Raw genomic sequence first — 11,236 nt, 5'->3', positions numbered from 1 at the left:
TGGAGGCATGGGAAGAAAAAAAAACACAGCAACCTCTCATCTGTGTAATTCTTCAACACCAAACCAAAGTCAATAACCAATATTATAGGAAATGTTTATAATTATATTCAAATTCAACACTGCATTTATGCTTTAAAAAAAATCGCAGAAACAAATGTTACCTTGAATTTTTTTTCAAATTTGAGTTTTACAACAACAGAACAACAGAATTTTCTTTGCAAGTAAGCAGGGGTTTTTCTGATTCAAGCTTTTATAAGCAAATTGAAAACAAATTTAATTCTAAAAAGCTAAAAGTTTAAATATATAAATCAGCCGTGCCATCTAGTAATGAACTGTAAATATGATGTTTCATATTCCTAGAAAATCTTCAATTGGTTTTCAGATTTTGTTTTTAGAATGTTTTTATGATTTCTCTTTCCTTTTTCTTTTCCATTCTGCTATTCAAGCTGTTGTCTGATTGCGATGTTTATGACAAGACCCTAGCATCAAGTATTGGTTTTAATTTCTAACTGAAGAACAATTGGGTGAGTGTTAAACACCACTTATACCCTTAATGGGACTGCACTAGGCAAATCCATAATGGAAAAGGACCTTGGAGTCCTTGTAGATGATAAACTTGGCTGTAGCAAGCAATGCCAGTCAGCAGCATCAAGGGCAAATAAGGTCTTGAGCTGTATTAAAAGGGGCATAGAGTCATGGGAGGAGGGGGTCATTCTTCCACTGTATAGAGCACTGGTAAGGCCCCATCTAGAATATGCCGTACAGTTTTGGTCTCCATCACTCAAACAGGACATTATTGTATTAGAGAAGGTCCAGAGAAGGACAACTAAGCTGGTAAAAGGTATGGAAAATCTTAGCTATGAAGAAAGACTGGCCAAATTGGGGATGTTCATGTTGGAGAAGAGGAGCTTATGGCGTAATATGATAACTATGTATAAATATATAAGGGGATCATATAATAATCAATCTAATGCTTTATTTACCAGTAGGTCCTTTCAGCTGATGCAAGGCCACCCATTCCAGTTAGAAGAAAATAGGTTCTGCCTAAATATTCAGAGGGTTTTTTTTACAGTGAGAGCTGTGAAGATGTGGAATTCACTCCCTAAATCAGTTGTACAGGCTGATACATTAGATAGCTTTAAGAAGGGGTTGGATGGCTTTTTAGCAAGTGAGGGAATACAGGGTTATGGGAGATAGCTCATAGTACAAGTTGATCCAGGGACTAGTCTAAATGACATCTTGGAGGCAGGAAGTAATTTTTACCCCCTCTGAGGCAAATTGGAGATGTTTAAAATTGGGGTTTTGTTGCCTTCCTTTGGATCAACTAGCAGTTAGGCAGGTTATATATAGTTTTAAGAGGTTGAACCTGATGGATGTGTGTCTTTTGTAAACCTAACTTACTATCTATTATGGTGAAATTTTAAAAAGAGAAACAGGCCAGTTGCGCTCAACACTATTAAAACCCATAAAGAATGAAAATAAACCAAATACAAGATGAAATACAAATAAATTTTCTTTTGGGGCAACAATCTTATATATCCCTTGTTATGTGTGTCCCCATGACATGTCATGTCCCACAGATAGCAGTTGCTCACTTATCACTCTTTGCCTTGGGAAAGTGCATAAACAGTTCATCCCCTCAATTCTCAGTGAGAATTCTCTATAAAATATTGTAGAAATAGAATGATACAATAGTGTGGAATTTCATGATTAAAACCTCTATATGGAATAATGGCATCAAAAATCAAAACATGTTAGTAGTGAGGATGGACAGTGATTATAAACTGGCAAAGTGTTAAGGGTTTTTTTCTATGGATCATAAAATGCTAAGGTGACTTGCTGATTAGTATCCTTTACATAAGTAGTGGTGAGCGAATTTGTCCCGTTTCGCTTCACTGCGAAATTTTCAAATTTCCCGGGAAATTCGCAAAATGGTCAAAAAATTCAAGAAACACAAACTTTGACGCTCGATTTTGGAGTCGATTTGCAGGTGTCAAAATTGGCGGTGTCTGAATTTTTGCAGCAATTTTGCAAAATTATCAGTCGCGGCAAAACGCGAATATTCACCGAAAATTTTTGCCTGCCGAATAAATTCGCCCATCACTAGCTATAAGTTATGTGACTATTAGTAACCCTCCCCTCTTGTTTTCTGTATCCCCCTTGTTTATTTAAAAAAATTAAAATAAAGAATATACAAAAACATTATTTAGGTCCTGCAAAGCCCTAGGAGGCCCGAAAGAGGTTTTGGGTGATGACCTGACCCTGGCAGCCTAAAAAGGTGGTGGATAGCCATTGAGAAGTGCTTAAATAGGTAGCCAGTTTGGATTGTCACCCTACTGAAGATAAGTAATTTTAGGTGAACTTTTAATTGTTGACTTTTTTTACATGACCTGTAATGTCACTCATAGTTATAATGCATCTGATAATGATCCTAATGAAATATTGTGAATGTAATCATCATGGGATGGACATAATGAGTGATGGAATTAATAGTGGCAAATGAAGTCCTTCACAGTACTTGGCTAGAAAGAAAAATTATGCAGCTCAACCGAAAGATGGAACACTTCATCAACAGCTGTTTGCTCCTGCTTGTATCCAACCAGTTTTTGAACTAGTATGCATTCTTATTCATATTTAATGACATTTGCCAATGTTCAAAATATAATGCATTTTTATTTTAAGCCCACTAGTGTCCAGCTCAAACTAGTATGCATTGTAATTATTTTTTTATTCCTTTTGTTACCAGCCAGTGAGTAAAAACCAGTATGAATTCTTATTCTTATTTTATATCCATACTGGTTTATGTGAAAACATGTTATTTTCAAATTGTATCAGTTAATAGTGCTGCTCCACCAGATTTCTGCACTGAAATCTGTTATTCAAAACATCAAACTGATTTTTTTTATTTATTTAAGTATAAAATCTGAAATGGTGCTGGACATATTGTCCCTTTCCTATGTGCCCCCAGTCATGTGACTTGTGCTCTGATAAACTTCTGTCACTCTTTACTGCTGTACTGCAAATTTGAGTGATATCACCCCTCCTCCCCCTCCAGCAGTCTAACAACTGAACAATGGAAAGGTAACCAGATAGCAGCTCCCTGGTAGCTATAAGAACAGCACTCAATAGTAAAAATCCATGTCCCACGGTGACTCCTTTAGTTACATTAAGTAGGAGAAATAATAGCCTGTCAGAAAGCAGTTCCATAGTGGAGCACTGGCTCTTTCTGAAAGCACATGATCAGGCAAAATGACCCGAGATGGCTGCCTACACACCAATATTACAATTATATTATATATAATTGGTTCAGGAATGAAATTTTATATGGTACAGTGAATTATTTTTAGTGTAAACAGTGCAATTTAGAAATAATCCCTTTAAGCATTGGGTGGATCACAGTGGGAGAAAACAGATATTTGCTAGGATTGCTTTAGGAATGCATTCACAGCAAGCAGGTACCATACTTTGCATTTGATGGGTGAACATTGCTTAAAGCATTTAATACACTTCATATTTCTAACTTTTAGGAAACTCATTTATGCAATCATGATCCAAAGTGACCTTTAGCAATATGAGTGCAGCACCTTAGCTCAGAAAAATCTAACTTTTAGCTCAAGTATAAATATTTTACATTCTTAGAAATATCGAGAGTGTGCATTAAACACAAATTGGCACATTTCCACTTCTACAACTGAGAAAGCTATGAATTCAGTGTGGAGAAATGATAATTTAATTGAACAGACCAGCATTCCTCATTATAACACATTTTTCTTTCTGCTAGCCCATTAGGCATTTCCATCCTAACTATGAGCTTTCTCTAGCAATTGCAAGTATGAAAGCTCACACGGCTTGAAATTGCCATGTTATATTCTAGGTATATAAAACAAAGCACACATTTCTTCCTTCCAGTGCACACTAATGCTAGAACTCATGAGCTGAACTGCACAGACTGTGCTTAGATTTATTCAACATTACAATAATAGGGGTTTTGTTATGTAAAGCGGACAATGTATGCTGAACACCGCTGAGAGCTACAGTAAATCCTCTCCCATGAAATATACACTCCAAAAGCAAAAATTACTACAAATTCGTGGTTTTTTATATCGGACATTTAAAAAATCACGAATTCTTCTGTATTTATTAAACCCCAAAGTTGGAAAAGTCCAAATCTGAAAATCTGGCATCTCAGACCTGTCGAAGTTGCATATAAGTCAATGTGAGAAGTCCCAAATATTTTTTGATGTGCGCTGAGTTTGTGCAATACCCCAAATTTTTTGGGCAAAAATCTGAGTTTTCGGGTGAAAAATCAAAAAAAAAATCAACATTGAAAATCGGATGAAAAATCAGAAAAAATCGTGAAAATCGGATTTTTTTTTTCTACCGCAAAGCAAATTTTTGGAAAATGTAATAATAAATAAGCATAAAAACCACGAGTGAATTATATCAGTTTGTAGCATAAAATATTGAGATAAATTCAGAGTTTGATAAATAACCCCCTGCATTTGCAAAGTTTAAATAACTAAGCTGATTTCTGTGCAACATGCCCAACAATGCATAATAGCCAATGTGATTGCAAGATCTGTGTGATCAAAAACATTTTGTATCTATAAGTGAGTTCGGGTATCTTTTTGAAATCTTAGCAAAGTCAAAATAATTTTAAATATGGAATTTTATAAAAATGGTAGCTTTTCATGAATAGAGCACTACTAATTAGAAGTGCATAAAACAAATATGGAAAAAGGGAACTGAGGACAATAATTTTACTTTATAAAAATCGATTGAATGATAAAAATCACTTGAGATATAGAACATCAAACAGAATTGCTATTTATTTTGACCCAAGAAAATAGCTGAAAGGTGACTTTGCACAGCAGGGACTGGTTATCTTGGTAAAACAGAGGTATTTGTACCTGTGATTTTAGATAATTTCTTTCAAGTAAATTTGCTTTGGGCATTTGTGCACCTCAAATTTCAAATACTGCCACATATTGTGTATTGTATTAAGATTAAAGCTTTGACTAGACTCTTGTAGGACATTTAACTTTTTTGTTCTTGAGCCACTCCAGTATTATTTGGTTTTGTTTAAAATCCTGATGCTGCTATAAGATTCCGTCCAATCTTTACTTTTAAGCAGACTAAGGTTCTCTGGCATTATTTCTTTGTATTTTGCTGTATCCATAATTTGTTTATGGACAAGGTGCCCTGTACCTGCAAATGAATAGCAGTTCCACACTTTGATTAGTGATGGGCGAATCTCTCCCGTTTCGATTCGCCGGAAATTAGCGAATTTACCGAAAAATTTGCGAAATGGTGAAAAATTCGCACAAAATCGTGAAATCAGAAAGTTCACAAAAAAATCATGAAATTCAAATGGTTTCACGAAAGTTTCATGAAATTCGAACGTCTTGACAAAAAAATAGAGCCATTCAAACGTTTCACGAAAAATCGAGCAATTCGAACGTTTTCACAAAAATATCAAGCAATTTGAACGTTTTCACAAAAAAATCGAGCATTTAGAGCCTTTTCACAAAAAAATTGTGAAAATCGGAAATTGACTGAATTTTCATGGGAGATTCGTGAATTTATTCACCGGCGGCGAAACGCAGGAATTCGTCATGAATTGGTGCTAGGCGAATTTATTCGCCAATCACTAGTTATGATTCTATCACCACTACCATTATATTTTACTGTAGGTATTTTTGACCCATCCGTAGTGATAGATTTGAACCACACTGATTGCTTGCAACCCTGGTAGAACAATGTTCAATTTTGGCTTCCTCTGAACACAACATTTTTCACTTTTCATCTGTGCTTTCCTGTAGTTTTTTTTTAACTGTGGGTTATTTTATGCCAGACTCTTAAGCTGGCCATAGATGCAAAGATCTGATCGTTCTAACCCTCGAACGATCGGACTTCCCCATGTCCCGACCTGCCACTTACCATTCCGATCAAGTAAAGTAGTAAAAGAACAGATCAGCTGATGTTCTGCCCCTGACAGCAATCGTGCGAAAGTTACAAAATGGATCTTCTATCTCCAAACAAGGAAATCCTTAGGCCTCAATAGTGATTTCCGCTATCGATACTTCGGCTTTGCGAGCATTTTATAGCGAAGATGAGCTAGCAATCATTTGAACCTAGCGAAACTTCGTTAGTGATCTTGCGCTTAGGTCAATTTGCATACGGCGGGTAATTTAAAGTTGTATGGACGTCATTATAAATGTTGCTGCAAAGGGTTTAAGTTACCTGTTTTTATTATATGTCCAGGGAACCTTAATAAAGACAAGAGAGTGAGGGGCAGATTTACTTAGGGTCGAATATCAAGGGTTAATTAACCCTCGATATTCGACTGTCGAAGTTAAATCCTATTCGAATATCGAAGTCTAAGGATTTAGCACTATTCGTTCGAACAATCAAACGAACAATTAAATCCTTCGATCCTAAGTATTTTAATCCATCGATCGATTTTTGTTTGACCAAAAAATGCTTAGGAAGCCTAAGGGGACCTTCCCTATAGGCTAACATTGACCTCGGTAGCTTTTAGGTGGCGAAGTAGGGGGTCGAAGTTTTTTCTTAAAGAGACAGTACTTTGACTATCAAATACCCGAACGATTTTTAGTTTGAATCGTTTGATTCGAAGTCTTAATCGAAGGTCGAAGTAGCCCATTCGATGGTCGAAGTAGCCAAAAAAAAAACATTAAAATTCAAAGTTTTTTTCCTCTATTCCTTCACTCGAGCTAAGTAAATGGGCCCCTTAATGTTCTGTCCTCCCTACAAATTACCCTGGGGCAGTATGCAGCTAAACCTCCCCACAATCCAATAAAGAGACTGAGCTTGGAGTCTGTAGATTTTACTGGATAGGCAAGTGGAATAGATAAAGAGGTGAAACTGTAATACAAGTGAAAAGGAATGCAATGAGTATGGAGAAAGATAGTACAATAATCAATAACAAAAAACACTGCATGGATAAATAACTGAAACACATAAATGGTGGCACAAACTATATACATAGCAAGTTAGGACTTTTGCAGTCAATCCCGCTTAAAAAAAGGAAAAGTCGCCATCGTTTTTTGAACTGTAATGCATTTTAATCACACAAGATATGATGTTAATGACAGCAGATTGAGGAAGATTTAGCTTCTATTTAGCACTTTGCCTGGTCTGAGGTGGCGAAGAAAACTCTGGGGAAAGAAGTTCAGTAAAATCCGCATTTTAGTGACTTTGCGGAGTAACTTCTGTTCGCCAGAGCGAAAAGTTGCCTGGTGACATAGTGCAACGGTCTCGTTCGCTAGTGAACTGGCACCTGTGTCTGTTAGTGAATTAGCGATGTCTCTGCGGGGGGCAATGCTGACGAAAAGTCGCTAGCGTTAGTCACTTCACTCTTTAGTAAATCTGCCCGAGTATTATATATAACAATATGGCAGGCAGGTCAAGAGTCATAAAATAATTTTTCTGACTATTTGTGAATAACCTGCAAAACACACATTTGTTATTTGAATAGTGAATGCTCTGGTTTCTGGTATTGCTCAATAAAACCATGACAGCAAATGATGGTACTTAGCAATACTGAAAGCATGCAATGATGAAAACCAATGGAATGGCATGTTTTATAGCTTAATGAATGATTTGAACACTTGACAGCTTCAGTGAACACTAGTTATGCTTTCCTTTGGGCACTGACTATCAGATGGCTTAGCAGATCACACACCTTTCATCCATATAATTATCTACAAGGCATCTGTCAGAAATTGTTGACTGTCTCAACACATTCACTCTTCATTTAAATAAATAGCAAATTTAGAATGAAAAACAATTAGTGCGAACAAAAACGCATTCATTTTGTATTCCAATTTGCACATTGTGAGTCATGCAAAACATAATTTGCACCTAAGACCATCATATAATTGCCAAGTTTATTTAAAATAAACACTAATAATAATCTTTATTCTGTAGTTTTATCTAAGCCAATTATAAGGAATCCAGGTCAATACTGAAAGTATATTTTAGCTTTTGTTTCATTTTTTTGTTTTGCGGTTTTTTAGCTGTTTCGCGAATTTTGCGGTAAATTCACAAATTCTTTGGCGAATCAAAACGAGACAAATTTGCCCATCACTACTTTTTAGTAGTATGTGCCATTGGTTAATCCTAAATAGAAAAGTGCCATTTTAAGAACTAACAGCCGTCCCCTGGGATCCTACAATTCACGGTGCACACAAAAAACCATACGTTAGGTCACATGAGCCAATTAACAGACAACTTGGTGGCCATACACGGAGAGATCGCCAAACGAGTGGATCTCTCCCTGATATGCCCACCCTGGGCAATATCGGGCTGATCCGATCGTGGGCCCTAGGGCCCAATGATCGGATCCTAACGAATAGTAATGAGGGGTCGGATCGCGGGACCGCTTTAACGAATGGATGCGGCCGCGACGGGATTTTTCGTCCCATGCGATCGAGATCTGGCCAACTTTCGGCCAGATCTCGATCAGTGAAGCCCGTTGGGGGGCCCCATACACGGGCCAATAAGCTGCCGACATGGTCTGTCGGCAGCTTTTATCGGCCCGTGTATGGCCACCTTAAGTATTCATTTTGGGGGTATAGTTTTCCTTTTAGACAAACAAGAGGGCTGAATAGGAAGATAAAAATAAACATAAATGCTAATAATAAGATCAGTTAAAACAACTGCAAGGCTGTAAGATTTTATTTTCATCAATTTTACTGAAATTTAATGTCAAAAATTGTTTATTTTTTTATGATATATATACACAAGCAAACAAAAGTAAACCCTTAGCGGCAGATTTATCAAGGGTCGAAGTGAATTCAAGGGAAATTCGAAGTAATTTTTTGAATACTTTGACCATCGAATAGGATACTACCACTTTGAATTTACTTCGACTTTGATTCAAAGTAAAAATCGTTCGACTATTCGACCATAATCAGATAATCGAAGTACTGTCTCTTTAAAAAAAACTTTGACTTCAATAATTCGCCAACTTAAACCTGCCGAAGTGCTATTCGAAGGAAAATCGTACGTTAAAATCGTTCGAATTGTACGATTCGAAGTACGATCGTACGATCGTACTACGATTGGAATACAATCATACGATGAATAAAATCCTCCAAATTCGAATGTTGGAGGATTCTATTTGATGGTCAGATTTCGAAGTATTTTCCACTTAACTATTGTTAAGGGTGGCTCAGATGTTGAAAATCACATTTAAATATATTGGTTGCTAAGTTATTAGAAAGTAACCTATGTAATATCTTTTTTCCTACCTGGTCACTGCAGGACTTTATTAGAGGAAACAGCAAGGAAGTATCTAATTTTCATGACACAATGGTAAATTGAAAACAATCTTCCTGATGTTTCCTCTTAAGAGAACTGAGTGCACCTATGATGCACTAATATACTGCTTGAAGAACATCCCTTAGATACAGATCAATACAATTATGGTTCAAAGAAGCAATGTTCATATACACAATAAGAAACAAATCACTTTCCTTTCTTGGAAAAGCACAGACAATGCCAACAAAAGAAACTTTGAATTTGACAAATGCTTTGTAAAAAAAGAGATTTAGCAAGCAAAAGCACTTCTCCTGTTGTGTTTAAATGTTAATACAAATGCAACCCTCAATTGATTTTGGAAAAGTATTAATTAATTAAAATAAGGCAATTTGCCTTACATCTTTATAGAACATATCAAGGCTTGCAATAGCTTTTCTGCTGACCAATTCATGGAGAATCCATGGAGGCTAGATTTTATTTTTCACATTACAAAATAAGTGAGGTTACAAATGAAGTGATAGATTTTCATGGAGATCATATAAAATTGTATGTCTCGGCCTGTAATAAGTTTGCAATGCTCTCTGTTCATCCTCTGTAATGAGTTGTTCACAATACCGTTTCAAGACAAATACACCAAGATGTAACTTGTTGCATGTCATAGTGCATGAATTTGGTAAAGTAGCAATGGCAGAAACATTTGTAGACTAAAAAAAAAAGTGCAAGTATACAGTATATGGCATATTTCATTATATCTCAAATTTTATTATTTTCAGCTTTCTTTCTTTCCCTGTTTAACTGTTTTAAATGTCATTATGATCTTAACACCGAAGATCATAAGTTCCCGGAAGGCAGTCTCATTTCCTATCAAGGTACCCAAGATGCTGTACAATTCCAAACATTTTAAATGAGAGTAGTTGATTGCCCTTATGTTTATGTCAACTAACCATTGGCTTCAAAGAATGGGTACACTTCTACTATTGAAATGGTCTTGCCCTACACAGTTTTTTCAATGGTATTTAATACCATTGAGAGCTTTCTTGGCACTGTTTGAACCTGCTACTTCTAATAATGTTATAGGATGTTAAGCATTTTTCCTTTTTGTATTTAAGGCAATAACAGTGAGGGGTAGATTTATCAAGGGTTGAATTTCGAAGCTAAAAATACTTCGAAATTTGACCATGGATTTAAAATACTTTGACTTCGAATATCAAATTCTAAGTTTTTTCAGTAAATTTGGTTATCCTGCAGTCGAAGTAAAATCGATTCGAAGGATTTCAGCAATCAATCGAACGATTTTCTTAAAAAAACTTAGAAAACTGCTCTAGAAGGTCCCCATAGGCTAACATAGCACTTAGGCAGGTTTAATTGGGCAAAGTATTGAATTCGAAGTTTTTTTAAAGAGACAGTACTTCGATTATTGAAAGGTCGAATATTTAAACTATTTTACTTTGAATCGAAGTCAAAGTCGTAGTATACTATTCGATGGTCGAAGTATCCAAAAAATTACTTCGAATTTCGAATTTTTTTACTTTGAAAATTCCTTTGAATTCACTTTGAATAAATCTGCCCCTAAATGTTAAATATATAAAAATATATATGTAAAAAATAGATGTAACAATAAGAATATCACAATACACGCAGTATTGTGTGAGGAATGGTATTTATGTCCCACATCCTTGAAAACACTGGAACTGTTTTACATAACACACAACATTACACAACATTGGTGCTAAATTGTACCAGTGCCAGTACCCATCGCAACATGAATTATTTTACAAAGTATAACCTGGAGCAAAACTATTGGTGATCGTCTATGGGTGATTGTATTGGGTGACTGCTCTGTTGCAATTTAGTTCTCTCTCTAATGGGCTGTGTAACAAGAGTAATACTGATTTTTAAGCATTTTAGTAGTATAATGTCTATAGTATATTTAAGAATTTACTTATATAGC

Source organism: Xenopus laevis, chromosome 1S (genome assembly GCF_017654675.1).
Source record: "Xenopus laevis strain J_2021 chromosome 1S, Xenopus_laevis_v10.1, whole genome shotgun sequence".
Classification (NCBI taxonomy): domain Eukaryota; kingdom Metazoa; phylum Chordata; class Amphibia; order Anura; family Pipidae; genus Xenopus; species Xenopus laevis.
Note: the sequence above shows the minus strand (reverse complement) of the source record.